The sequence below is a fragment of the Bombus bifarius genome, unplaced genomic scaffold, assembly GCF_011952205.1.
Source record: "Bombus bifarius isolate JDL3187 unplaced genomic scaffold, Bbif_JDL3187 scf7180000007980, whole genome shotgun sequence".
NCBI lineage: Eukaryota > Metazoa > Arthropoda > Insecta > Hymenoptera > Apidae > Bombus > Bombus bifarius.
In genome coordinates this window covers 469,502-481,886 of record NW_022884365.1, presented here as the reverse complement: position 1 = coordinate 481,886, position 12,385 = coordinate 469,502, and the positions used below count along the sequence as shown (strand labels likewise).

The window sequence follows — 12,385 nt, the reverse complement described above, 5'->3', positions numbered from 1 at the left end:
TCTGTACATAAATACTTATCTGACTTCGAACAAAAAATGAAAATCTTATTATGTTGATAAGAAAAATGTATTGTTTTGATATTGTACAATGTACATGTGTAATGCACGTGATGTGTGTGTAATATTTTATTATTTTGATATCCTGTTCTGTATTTTATTTATAACTTCATATAAGGCTTTAGTTTTAATTCACATCAATACTATACTGAATCGACAACGTCGCATACGATCGGGAATTGGTATAGAGGTTGAGGTGATCCTCAAAACGTGGGACACGAAAAACATTGAATGTCACGTCTATTCTGTATTTCTTATATCAAATCGACAAAACATAACTATATCAGAAATAAACTAAAAAAAAATACGCTGTACATCGCCGGTGATATAGACCATGTACAGACTACGGTCGCTTACGCAGATCTGAAAATTCCACTGGAGATGGTAAGGGTTTTAATTCCAAGAGGTGTGGTTTATAAATTGGCCGCTGGTAATAGCGCTGCGATCGATTTAGTAGACTTCTGCATTTCACGCCATCTACTCCATCCTTATCACTGTAAGTAACGAATATAGATTAATCTATCATATTTTATTCAATATATTTAAAGTAAATATATAGTATTTCATGTGATACAGAAAAATGTTATTTAGATAAATGTAGATTTACATAATGGAGTAAAGTCCAGTTGGAGACAGGATCGTGTTGCAGATTGCAGTCACAACAAGCGCTGCATGATAAAACCTAAGAAATCGATCGAAGCGCCTTATTTGAGTAACATCTTCCGATATGTGAGAGCACAGACAAGGTACATCATCGATAATACGAGCCTAGCTCTAGTTCCTCCACTGGAGTTTCCAGATCTGTGTATGTCTGGCGTTACGTTATAATATTATAAAGTGACGATAGAGGATCACAGGTATTATAATCGCGAAATGTGTCAAAGTAAATGATCATCTTACGTGAGAATTGTCTGAAATTCATGGAAATTCATAGAAATATATCCACAGAATATTCAAAACAATACAGGCTTACGGCTCCATCGCAGTACCATCGAGGTTTTGTTCTCATAGGTAACGTATTTCAATTACTGTGGAAAATAACCCATATATGCAACCGTTTGTTTTAACTTCTGCAATCGGTTATAGTTATCCGTATATATTTTGAGATGCTGTAGATATTACACATTTATTACGTATATGTGTACAGTAAAATGAAACATCTTTTGCGTGGAAATATGTATGTAATTATAGGTACAATGATTTTATTTGTAGCTTGCATATGGATATACACAGTAGTTCAAACCGTTCACAGCAGAATAAAATATTCGTCTATACAACAGGTTTACATCTGAATCCGATTAATATATTTGTTTCCGTCGTATTTTATTTCTAGCACATTTTTATGCAACGTTAACGTATAACATACGATGTGAGAACTATTATTATATATTACAAATCCATTATTCTAATGGAACATGGATGTAATATATTGTAACATGCAATAGGGAAAACTGATAACACGAGCTATTTAGGATTATAAACCTCTGTAGTAGTGAATACGTGTTCGGGTCGAACGGAGACATCGTTGATGCTTCGTATCAACAGAATATTGTATCTGTCTCTCATATAGGTGTACGGCTTCTCGTGTAATATATGTATGTGTATGCAGTACATGTACATAATATGAAACGATACGACCTCCAAGCGCAATTGATTCTGTATTTATTCTCCAGTACCCAACTTCATTTCGAAGTCTTCTTTTTATTATAACGTAATGATATTGCAAATATATTATTTGTACGTAATTAATTGCTTATAATTAATGTCGTGAATATTGTGGAATTTTCATTAATAAGTACAGCAGTACTTATTGTTTTCATGTACTTCGTGATTTCTTCATGATTAATATTTTATTACAATTTTGGTAGATCATAATGTTAAATCAATATGCAATAATATTACTATATTAATTTTCCTGAAATGTATGGGTCAGCGACGATGTGATATTATATTCTTGATTTTATTATATCGGTTCGTAACTAGAAAGGCAATACATCGATAAAAACGTACTACAGGATTGTCGTGTTATAGATAATGAAACTTTGAAACGAGACATATTAAAAGTTCAACCCGAGTAACTGTACCATACGTTGAATACAATACATTCTCTAGACGAGAAAAAGACAACAGTAAAGAAAGTGCAAAGGAAACAGAACTAAAGAACAAAGAACGAAGATGAAGTACGCTGTATGCAAAGCAGTGGTCCTCAAATATTTTTATATTTTCTACATCTCTTGATTTTAGGAAGCGCTCATATTGATATATCATATATAATGATACGCAATATTTAAAAAAATCCATTTACATTAAAAATACATAAATATCTATAATACGTATCTTTATTTAAAATTATGAACAAGTGTTCTGATTTCTTTAACTTTTAGCTTCGAGAGCCGCTGTTATAAAGGATTAGAGGGAGAAAGAGGAATCGAATACATGTGAGAAACAAACGAAAGAAAATACACGAGAAGAGAAAGATGGAAAACAGTAACGGAACAGGAAGAGGGAAAAACTGTGACAGAGGTGGCGGATGGGTAGGATGTTGCACACGCAAGTATGAACGAGAGTACGGACGTTATTAACACTATGCATCATATACTAGCATATATGCATATGCTAGATGGAAATATAGCGAAGTTTTTTATTGTCCTAAAGATAAATCACGACAAAATGCTGAAGATTCACGATTTTTCGCTACATGTTTTATTCCGATTAAATTTTCTTACGGCTCTATAATAAAATTACCAGCCTCAAGGATTACTAATCTTCTGCATTAATAATTTAATAATCGTTTAGCGTTTATAAATGTCGTAAAAAATACAATGCATCTTCGCTATATTGCGTTTAGTTTTATCGCGTTACGAAAATCGCTTCGCTTGATTAAATACCTTTAGAAGTGCGAGAATAATACAATAATTGGTAATATTCAATAAATTTATAAATTGAATCGTTCAGAATACATCCAGCGAAAGGCTTGAAAATTTGAAAAAGATATATCTGCGGATACGAGTATCTGACTTTCCTGTTGAATTATAAAAATATCGATATTTCATTCCAAAATAAAATACAAAAATAGAGATGACCTCGTTCGATATGTCTAAAGATCTTCTTGACGTAGGACTTGGGAATGTCAGTCATATACAACTGATATTTATTGAGTTTCAATAGTCGAAAGGATCCAAGCTCGTCTATTTCAATTGTGAAATATTTGTTCTGAATTGAACGCTTGAGAGGGAATTGAAATATTTTTTCTTCATCAAGAAGATTAGCGAGAGACTTTATTTCTATTCTTTACATTGTTTCCAATTCTTAGACTTACTCCGAATAATCAATATCTTTTCTACAAACTTCTCTATCTTCTCAGAATACGTACGCTAAATTCAAATCAAATGGTTTTTCTACCATTCAACTATTCTACATTGTATGTACACTGCGATACAGAAGTATTTGGGCAACTGAGTTAATTCTATTACAAGGTTCATATCTTTAATATATCTTTAGAATTATGATAGAGGAATGTTTCTATATTATTATTTCTTTAATTATTGCCACAACTGGGACTAAATAATATGAACTATAACAAAGTCTTCTGTGTTCTTTGAATCATCTTCGACTCAATCTTATCTTTCTATCTTTAAGAATTTCTTTAAGTTTGAAGAAAAGATGAAATAATCGTTATCGATATCTGCGATTTTTCGTTTCAATCTTTTGATAGAGACGTCGTTAAACATTAAACGTTTTTTGGTTAAAACGAGATCACGATTCAAAGATAAGAATTCAAGGACCGAAGAATTCAGGAGAAACGAAGAGTTAATTGTGTCAACAAGGTGGTCGATAGAGTAATGTTGCTTTTCACGCATTTCACAGCGAGTCTTCAGTGTCTATAGGTATTCGAACGACCGTAAACATAAATCGGTATTTCTAAAATCGATTGCCATGCCAGCACACAATACGTTTCAGCTGTTTCAGTGGCGTAACACGTATTGCGCCTGTTAGTCTCCATTTGTACGTCTACCAAATTTCATTTCCAATTCCAATAGCCGCTAAACTTCAAATAGATCGAGATAAGGCGTACGACGGCGGAATTAGTGGATGGCAGAGAACGCACACGCTGTTATGAATTTTCTAACTCGGAACGTCGAAGGAGACGTACCTATAATAAAATTGAATCAAATGATACGAAAGAGATTCCAGTTTTAAGCACTTTACGCGCGGTAAAATCCGATTCATGACAAATTCAAATCCTCCGCATCTTCTCATGAGTAATTCATTGCACGTTCTTGAATTATAAACTTCTCTTACGAGCGTAACGAATCCTCGAGATTCAGCTGGGAAATGTATTTAATTACATTTTTAAGGAGAACATTAATTTTTAGCATGCGAGCTGAAATTTTAATTTAGTTGAACGTCGCCGCACTCCTCTATCTCAGCTACTTTATATTTAAATTTGAAAAAACAATTATCGCGTCTTCTATCGTCTTTCTTTCTTTTTTATTTGATAACTTTTATTAGTTTGAAACATGACTTGCAGTCCCATATCGTATTTATCGTGTTTTGTTTCAGTGATCTTCGCTTATAACGGGACCTTATATTCCGATAGGTCTGAGTGGTGTTAGAAAAATTATTGGGGAAAATTATAACATTATCGTGGAACGTATTGCACCTACCATTGGTCTCGTACAAGTTAAGGCGAAGAAAAAGAAGAGAAAGAGAAGAAATGAAAATATTACATGTTAGGACAGATAAGGACACCATGATCTTCCGCTGCCTTCTCGACGAGCTAAATGTAAATTTGGGTAAGTCACTTTGGAAGTTGGTATACTGGGTGTACGCGTGGTATGGCAGCTTATACGACCGCAGTGGTGCAACGTAGAACAAAACGGCTTAGTTCTGATATCCAGCTCACGAGTGTGTTGCGTTATCCACCCCGGAACTTAGCTAATTTCGCTTTAGACCGTGTCCAATGTTTGTACCTGTGTAGCTACTCGGCCTCGTTACAAGTTTTTTAGCTCTTTAAGCGTTTCATGTTGCTATACTGAATATACATTGATAAATATTCCGTTATCTTTGCATCACTTGCATATTGTTTGCAGTAAACAAGTTAATCTCTTCACACGCATTTCATGTTAATATATGTTAAACACTACGTGCAATTTTTATTTATTATTGAAGCACAACTGAAATGAATCGAAATGGAAATCGTCGAATGTAATTTCTGTTCTTTCGTAACTAAACACGCACGCTACCATAGTGGATTGAAGCAAAATGACCACCACAGATCATGTTTTGTTTCTTATACTTTGGTATAATATATATCGTTTATTGTAAAGAATAATCGTTTCAGATTTATTCTTTTAACCAAGCATGTTAGTTATGTGTCCATTTATTTTCTAGCTAAATTACGTTTAAAGCGTCACATATGCGTGGTAAACGCGCTGAACAGCGCACTATGATAAACATTTTATGAAAAGTCGACATTAAAGTCGAGTTTAAAGTTATTGGTACGTAATTTACTTAGTTACTTAGTTCTTGGTTATTGGTTGAGGTTTACATATTTTGAATTTCGTTGCATCGTAGAGCATTTCGTAAGTGTATTGAGCTTCTATCAACACACACAGTACTTTTCATTTGCGCTTTTGCATGTAATCTTTTGTTCGCTACTTACTACTTCGTTTGAGATTAAATTTCCCTCCAAGAACTTTGTCCTGTGAAGCGGATACTCTAAATTATCCTAAAGCTGCATCTCTCGATTCTATTCATTCTTTTCAACAAATTTTACACTTACACACACAATGCACCACAAAATGCTCTAGCGTTACAAGTACATTTTAAAATTAACTCGTACCTTACACGTATCACGTATCTTCCTTATCTCGCCTCTAAATTATTGCTAGGTCATTGTCCCAGATTATTTTAATTACTTGTCCCTTTTGGGGGCTAAGGTCGTTTCCAACGTTCCTTTTGATACAAACCCTCTTACTTTTTATTCATTGACAACGTGCTCCCTATCGTTCTATCAGATCTTAATGTTGTGAAGGGAAACACCATTTGAAGAATGAGAGAAGATGGAAATTTCGTTTAATCAGAGGAACGTGCGTTGTGATTTTTGTCGTGGTATGGCTATTGAAGTTTATTAGCCACGCGAGGTTCGAAATTCGTATATGGCCTTGAAAACGCTTCGCATTATTGCGGTAGATTCCACCGCAGCGAGCAGTCGAGATGATACAGGATGGATATACATTTCATGATCATAGAGTTATAAATATATAGATATAAATAGATACAGATATAGTAGATGTAAGGTTTGATAGCCCGTACCTAGCGTTGCCAGGGTGAATAAACTTTTTCGCGATATTTAAATCGTATTTGACACGAATCGTTATTAGAATGCGGAGTGTTCATGCAAATTCACATTTTTACAGATAATGATGAAAAAATCGAACAGAATAATAATCATCGTAATCATATCATATGGATTTCATTATATAATATTCTGACTGGTTTTAGCGTTGTTTCGAGTTCATACGGTTTGCATCACCCACGCCTATTCCTTCGAAAATCTTCAACATCTGTATATGTATTTCGCACAATTTGCGAAAATGTTACTTTGATAGTAAGTTTAAAGCGGATAACTGTCCAGCATCGTTATCTACATGACTGAAAACAGTAGCGGCGATTCCAAATTTCAGTTATCCACGTAGAACGTTATTCCGAGGCATTGGACAGCGGCATTTAAATATGAAGCATCCTATTATTAGACACGTTTCTGTTCGCCGTTTAAAGGATCCTGTAAAACGTTTCGAGTTAAACTCGCTGGAGGGACGAAAATCCTAGATTTAGTAGCATCAGCAGCCTTAACACGGATTATCCATACGGCGTATCTATTATACCGTGCTTGTACCGCGACGACGATAAATGACGTTGATAATGGCGAAAGCTTGTCCCGCTTTGATATTTATAACAGCGTGATGCCGCGTCTCGTCGGTTGTCTTCGCAAATCCCAAGAACCGTCCTGCTCTGATGTGCATATGTGTACGCCATACCAACGAGCACGTATATTTTAGTTGGCTTTTTCTTCCAGACGATCGTCCGGGGACACATGTTGTCAAATATTCTAGGAGTGCCCCTTGAGGCCTGTTTCTCTTCAGGCTTGACTTTGGATTCATCTCTCGACCGCTCGTTTCCTTCCGCTCCCGAAGAAGTTTCGCGACAGCTATCCTCGACTACAGTGACAGCTCTTTTGACCGGGTAAGATGTTTCTCCTGGCTATCCTCAGGATATTTGAAAATCCGCCGCCTTTGAGTCGCCAGCTACATCCACAATAATAAGTTATACTTCAACTTTGTGCTTTAAATAATAAGGCAAGTAGGATGATGGAGTAAGTGGATGGTCGGTGTTTGATATGCATAACTTGAATAATTGAGTACGATAGGATCTTATCTTAGAGATTATGGAAAGAAGATATTATAATGGGAACTGGGTAACAGAGAAGGTGTACCTTTCTAGAATTTTAATCGTATTTCATACTAATCAAGAATTTTTCCTCAAAAGGTTATCATCGGCTGAACGCGTTATTCTCGGTAATTAAACGTAATTGATTTTATAAATTGAAATATGAAGACACAGAGATATTGACATTAAGAATTAGTTATTTAACAGTGTAGCAGGAGAAAGACTTGCGCATATTGTTAAATATAATACTACACATTTTTTCCTCATATGCAATGCGATTATTAATATTTGTTTCCTATAAAAAATCAAAAGTACGTATATTTTTTGTATCTGAGGTAAAAATTGGAGGAAATTTGAAGGATAAGGAGACGATGATTTTCTAAATATTTCATTTTCAACTCATCGTTATCTTATTGTACTGTTAATGAGTTAAGTCAACTTTTGTGTTTGAAAAAAGGACCTTCGAGAGATATTTGATAGAATCTTTTTTATTTAACATTTATGATCATATTAAGATATAAGTAGGTACTATCGTATGATCTTCTACTTTGTAGAAGAATTATAAAGATCGATTTCAATTTACGAAAACAGAAGGTATAGAACGCATAGCGTGTAATTTCGCATCAAACCAAGTCAAGTTTGGTCGTGCAATTCTCGAAAGCAACGTGTCCGTCGAATATTACGACAGCTCGACGTACCATCTCCTGAAGTAACGCTGCGAATACCAACAACCACTTTGTTTCCTTTTCATAAGAGTTCAGCTTTGCTCTTATACACTGCACTTTGACCGACTTTGGCTATGACTTTTTTTATTATATTCTCTTTAACTATACAATACGTCGTCAAGTTTAAAGAATTGCAGCTATCAAAATGTGAATGGACCATAACTTTGTTGGAACCTTATAATATATGTATACATAATCATAAGTTTACGTGGAATTTTTCAATTTATTTGCCAAATAATACTCGTATTTGTTAAAATAAATCTATGAAGCATTCTACGCAGTGAATATTCCAAATTGATTTCTAATCTACAATTTCTAAGATCTCTAATTTTATTATCACTTATACGATATATCAGTACGTTCGTAGCGTAAATTTTAACGCTCTGACATAGAAAATAGTATTTTATTTAAAACACGAGTATTAAAAATTAATACGACTTCAAACTTCACTCAAACATTTTTTCTCTCTCGTGTACTGAATTTTTCCGATTTAACACATTTGGTAGACGAGTCAGCTGCGATAGTCATTTTTTAGAGTGTTTCCTTGAATAAGAAAAAAAAAGGATTGTAACTACAAGCTTGTCTTTAAAAAAAAAGCGCAGAAAATATATGATGATAGAACATACACATTTATACCGTAGTGACGTGTAGAAAAATTTAGAAAAATATATACAACGTGAGTAGCGGTCTTAAGCAAGTATTAAACAGATGGTCCCACTGAATACTGCGACTTATTCGTATTCCGAATGGCTGCTCGTTTGAATGTTCTTTTGATCTCCTTCAAATATAATATCCTACGTCTGTAACGTCGATCTTATAACGTTTGTATACATTTTCAGGATCGTCTAATATTTCACTAATACATGTCATGTGAGTTGGCTGTTGTTACAATGCTAATAAAATTTCAAAATATTTCGTATGACAAATAGTGATAAATAGTGTCAAATAGTAATAAATAGTATGATAAATAGTGTCAAGCAAGTGCACGAGTACTCTGGCAAGCCATTGTAGACAGAGCTGAATCAGCAGGTAGAACTTGTTTTACTTTCCAAAATACTAACTTGAACGTTACTATTGTAGATATACTTAACTGTTCCAAGTGAATTTTTGATTAATGCTGAAGCGAATGATACAGACACCACGTCTAGTCAGGACGCCAACCAGTGGTTTTGTCTTTGCGGTCGTGCTCAATATGTCGTCGCGTATCGTGCGCAGTTGCGATTGACAAACGACCGCAACATCAACTCTGCGTTGGCCAAACGCAAAGCTGATGGGTGTTCGTAATCATCGAACCTCTTGGCTCCCTCAAATAATCCGTTTTGCCGTGTAAATTACACCTTCGACATGGTTGAGCGCGCGCTACACTTCGTTTCACATTTCCAGTATCGTGTTTGTCTTTCCTTATTCGCATTGCTATAAAAGCTGGTTACGTTGAGCAAAATCTGTTATGATGAGTGCTCCTTCAAGTACTAAAGTGTTAAGTACTAAGCACCAAGTGTTAAATATTAAATAAACCAGGTAAAATAACGATGAAATAATAATAAAGGAAATAAGTTAAATAATGTTCAATTTTTGTGAAACTATGCAGTACAGTTTGGCAAGCTTTCAGTTATTAGCCTTACTGCGTTCTTTCTGTAATTTTCGACCGGATCATATCTTTCTATTGTTCCGAATTTCTTTTAAGTTTGAGGAAAATGAGAAGGAATCGTTGTTTCAAATTTTCTTAAAAGTTTCTCTGTTTTGTTTGTTTGAAACGACTTGAATTGCGAAATTAAGACACAAAGAATTGATAGATTGCAGCAGAGTTAACTAGGGATGCTTCAAAACGCTTTGACTTCTGAAATGAATGCATATGCCAGATCATACGTCATTTCAGATCATTAATCTTCGCTTAATGAGGGATAACTCAGTCTAGTGTGTGGGATACCTTATATGTATATATACTTATATATATTTTTTTTCATACATTGGAATCTATTACAATTTCCCAGCTAATGAAAGAATTCACAGAATCAGAATGTCTTGTTGATCTTGTAAAAACAATTTAGTAATGCGCCCTTATAAATACTTTACTACAAACGTTACGGGATTTGTAAGTTTGGTGCTTTTAATAATGACGAGATGTTGCTTGAAAAGTTTTCCTCGAAAATCAAAGTTGTTACGTAGTATAAATTGCAGCAAAGTTTGAAGCGCTTAAATCGGTTTGAAATTATTAGAGCCGCTTGAATATACAACATGCGAGTTGGTTAAATGTCACTCTTTATATATGAATTGAAAGATCTTGTAAATTTATAATTATTTATCTTTTCTATTGCATATGATATTTTGAAAATATTTGTTAATTTAACACCGTAAAACACATTGATTCAAATACGAGAATCGAAGATGGCAGAATAAATCGTAAGGTCGCAACATGTTAAAATATTGTTATTTTCCATGGCTCGAGGTGGCCACCATGTTCATTTTCATTAAAAGCAAAAAACGAAGGAAAACGTGAAAAATAGAGAGGGGAAAGAGGAATAATAACGTAAACAAAGACAGTAGCTTCGTTTGCGAGTTAATGTAAAACATCGGATAAAGTCTATAGAAGTATTTTCATAAAAGATTTTTAACATTCTCTTTATTATTCTTCAGTGGTTTTTTATTTTGACTCATGCACGCGCAAGGCACGAAAGCTTTTAACGTTTGCATTTTACATTGTACAGCGTTTCTAATTCTCGACGATAAACGTCTTCTTGGAACGGTGACATGCTCGCTAAGACACACGTATATGAATATGCCTGAAAAGGGTTAAAAAATATGTTTATTGTGGTATGATTTTTATTATCTCTTCACATTTATGCTTTCTCGCCAGTTATATTTCTTGCAATCCATTGGTTGGTTCAGTTACTCCAGTTCGCTCCCTCTTTTTATTACGTTTCTCTACTTTTCGGTATTCCGTTTTATGTTCGCCATATCGTAGTATTATCGGAGTATTACCACCGTGAAAGTGCAATATATGAATTGGATGTACGTCAATCGTCTTAAGTGTCGATCCATTCAAATCGAACCTTTTACTTATGATCGACATTAAATATTGCCGTACCTATAATGCTGACATAGATATGTCAACTTACAATGTAATTGTTGTAATTTCTCATACTCGATATATTATTTTAATCTTTACTTCTCAACAATTATTCCACGATGAACAACAAATAATAGAAATTTTCTACATACATGTAACATAAAACCAATCTACGAAGGATTCTTTCATTTGTAAATTCTGTATTACTATAATTTCCCAATTCATATGCATATTCGTTCACATTATACACTTAAAACTTTTCATTTTCTTCACTTATAGTTGTATCAGTCTCTTATGATGCTTATGGTGTTTTAGAAATCTTCGTACGAATTACAAAAGAAAAGAGACCTTCCGAGGTCTAGCTTCCATCATGATAATCTCAATTATAATTCACCTTTATATTCTGCGAATACATTTATACTTCGTAATCTAACACCATTAATAGTTGTATTATATTTATATTTATGTACATACTAGCTTCACCGAAGAATCGACAGATATCAATCACAGTCGAAGCCCGATATTTTTCATTCTCTTCCACTTCATACTTGCACGTTATTCGTTTTCCTGTTCCCCCTTATCGCTTGAAGAATTGGTGACATCGGCGCATCACGGAAATGCAACGGTTGCGTTGGTTGCATTGCTATGTACCACGGGTCGCTTGTGTGAGAGGTCAGTTTATACGAGGTGGAAAGGAAGATCGTTGGGAACAAGAGTTGAAGCGAGAACTAGGGACGAGTGGAAAAGCTGTAGGGGCAGTGGATAGAATGGGTAAATGATAAATATTTCAACCAGCGGCATACTCGACGAAACGAACTCGCAACTTAGGTGGTATAGGTCAGGGTTTAGCTTTAGTCGGTACCTGCTAAAACTAACCGCGTAAAATATACAATGCTAGGAAATTCTGCTTTCTATTCTCTTCCTCTTCAACATCCCTCGTTGTTCGCTTTATGGACTTCGTGTCGGAGGTCGTGTCGAACAGAAGTTTCAAAATAACTTATTTGCTACTGGCAGCTGCGCGGGATTATTTTAGATTTTAATACCATGACAATAATAACGCTTACGATTTTATTATATACTGTAG

At 34.5% G+C, this 12,385-nt stretch overlaps 1 protein-coding gene across 3 annotated transcripts in view; it reads left to right on the top strand.

Moving 5' to 3' along the window:
• The first annotated feature begins 810 nt into the window (after window positions 1-810).
• Window positions 811-12,385, top strand: part of LOC117204776 (myelin expression factor 2-like) — a 92,307-nt gene continuing 80,732 nt past the window's right edge. Inside the window, exons 1-4 of one of the 3 annotated variants that reach the window (XM_033442505.1) lie at window positions 811-914; window positions 1,006-1,068; window positions 2,442-2,623; window positions 4,621-4,853. The gene's annotated coding sequence lies outside the window, so the exon portion shown is untranslated. Of the gene's footprint in view, window positions 1,069-2,441; window positions 2,624-4,620; window positions 4,854-12,385 lie in introns of all 3 variants that reach the window. The other 2 variants (XM_033442503.1, XM_033442502.1) reach the window with 2 other exon arrangements.